This window comes from Eschrichtius robustus, chromosome 3 (assembly GCF_028021215.1).
Source record: "Eschrichtius robustus isolate mEscRob2 chromosome 3, mEscRob2.pri, whole genome shotgun sequence".
Classification (NCBI taxonomy): domain Eukaryota; kingdom Metazoa; phylum Chordata; class Mammalia; order Artiodactyla; family Eschrichtiidae; genus Eschrichtius; species Eschrichtius robustus.
This window is the reverse complement of record NC_090826.1, coordinates 145,614,346-145,616,875: the sequence shown is the minus strand read 5'-3', so window position 1 is coordinate 145,616,875 and position 2,530 is coordinate 145,614,346. Positions and strand designations below refer to the sequence as shown.

General features: G+C 36.2%; 1 pseudogene; it reads right to left on the bottom strand.

Moving 5' to 3' along the window:
• Positions 1-1,059: 1,059 nt before the first annotated feature.
• Positions 1,060-1,918, bottom strand: LOC137760726 (centrosomal protein 20 pseudogene; annotated as a pseudogene).
• Positions 1,919-2,530: the final 612 nt, after the last annotated feature.

Here is a 2,530-nt window from a genome sequence, read left to right as displayed (position 1 = left end):
TAATTTACATTGACCTGAATCCTGAAGGATTACTTCCTCCAAAGCAGCAGCTGTACATAAATAGATGTGTACTACAGTATTGCAGTACTCCAGATAAATGAAACACAGGCTCAAATAGAAATTTTATATTTATATTTTTGGTTGGAAAGCTATTTTGGAAAAGGGGAGTACATTTAACTGGCATAAATAGCTTAGTTCAATAACAGAGCTGAAATTCTATCTATCCCTATCTATCTATCTATCTATCTATCTATCTATCTATCTATCTATCTATGTATCTATCTATCATCTGTCTATATTTAATCCCTCATAGCAACAGATATCTGTTCACCTACATGGCACATTGCAGGGGATTGTAAAAGAACAAAAGCACCAGATCTGGAGTAGTTTGAATGAATCTGGGATACAGCAACCAGCATCTATCTGATACCCTTAAGACCAAAATATTAGTTTCAAGAATAGGAAAATGTCAGTTTCTAGAAACAAAGACCTGCCTCCTAGTGAGGGGTGAGTAACTATGGAATGCTAGTTTAGTCATTGGTGGTTTCTTTCTGCTGCTTCTTTTTGCTTAGAGTAAGGTCAATAACTTTAACTGGAGTTTAGTAAATGTCAACAATAAAAATGATAAATTTATTTGAAAACATTGGAGTTTATTTAAATACACACATATCGACTGCCAACTGCAAAGAAAACAACAAAATTGGTCAGGTTTAGCTATTATAATGAGTACTCAACCCTGGAAAAAATCTTGAGTGTCTCCTCTAACAAGAAGAAATTTTCAGTTAACAACTTTACTGAGCATTTTACAGGCGTTAGCTCATTTATTCTACACAAGAATTCTATGAGGTGGGTATTTTTTTTTTTTTTTTTTTTCCGCACCAGGAGGCTTGCAGGGATCTTAGTTCCCCAACCAGGGATGGAAGCAATGCCCCCTGCAGTGGAAGCACGGAGTTCTAACCACTGGACCGCCAGGGAATTCCCGAGGTGTGTACTACTGTGGTCCCAATTTTAGTACATGAAGAAACTAAAGCATAGAGAATTTAAGTAAGTTGTCCAAGGTCACAGAGGTAGTAAAAGGTAGAGCTGGGATTTGAACCCTAGTTCAAATGATTTTAGTTCACGAATGAGAAACTGTCCAATGGAACTACGGGTTGACCAGATTCTTCTGTGAGGACACACGCTGTATACTTATATTTGTTGAATTCCAGATACTCCCGAATTAATTCATTAATTAGAAGGTTTCATGAGACAATGATGGTCGGGGTTTAATTCATTAATTAGAAGGTTTCATGAGACAATGATGGTCGGGGTTCACTTTCATCATCAAGGGCATTGGAAACTTCAGTTTGAATTCTTGCTTTTAAATGCCCTAATACTCCTCTTTTTTTCCAAGGTGTCTGTCTGTCTTTATTTATTTATTTATTTATTTATTTATTTATTTATTTATTTATTTATTTATTTATTTATTTATTTATTTATTTATTTATTTATTTATTTATTTATTTATTTATTTATTTATTTATTTATTTATTTATTTATTTATTTATTTATTTATTTATTTATTTATTTATTTATTTATTTATTTATTTATTTATTTATTTATTTATTTATGGCTGTGTTGGGTCTCCGTTTCTGTGCGAGGGCTTTCTCTAGTTGTGCCAAGCGGGGGCCACTCTTCATCGCGGTGCACGGGCCTCTCACTATCGTGGCCTCTCTTGTTGCGGAGCACAGGCTCCCGCTGCGCAGGCTCAGTAATTGTGGCTCACGGGCCCAGTTGCTCCGCGGCACGTGGGATCCTCCCAGACCAGGGCTCGAACCCGTGTCCCCTGCATTGGCAGGCGGATTCTCAACCACTGCGCCACCAGGGAAGCCCCAAGGTGTCTTTTAAAACGGCCTTCAGCTCAGCGACAGTCGCCATTTTTCAACGACCGCCAGGGGCGCACCTACAATCCATTTTTTCCTGATGACATTTGTTTTTGCTTCCAAGAGAACTGTTTCACTAAATGCTGTGTGGGACAGCGGTATCATGTGGGATTTGATAACAAAATCAGTTATCAGATTTGAGCTTTGAGATAACACTAATGGGAAAATGATTTGGGGAAAATACTAGTTCCATCCCTAGTTACTAATGGGATGGTTTTGTAAAACCAAAAAAAAAAAAGAAAAGAAAAACCAACCAAACAAACACATTAATACATGTAAAATAGTTCTTAAGACACTATACAATTATCTATTAAGCTAAATTTTATTAATACCTTTTTTTTTAATGAGAAAATTTTGAGTCAAAATAGTTAATGTGTGGTGCAAAAGTACTTTGTAAGCTCCAAGTTAACCGAGATCTACAAGAATGACAAATACACAGAACTTTCCCATGGGGTCAAACACAGGACATAATGTAGGCAATTTATAGTGCCACAGCCAGGTAAGATAAGAAAATAAAGGATCAAGAAGTTGTCCTTCTTTTTAGAGACTTATCATTAGAAATTTTTCTTGAAGGATGAAAGGCTCACTAGTCTGAATCAGTGCAAGA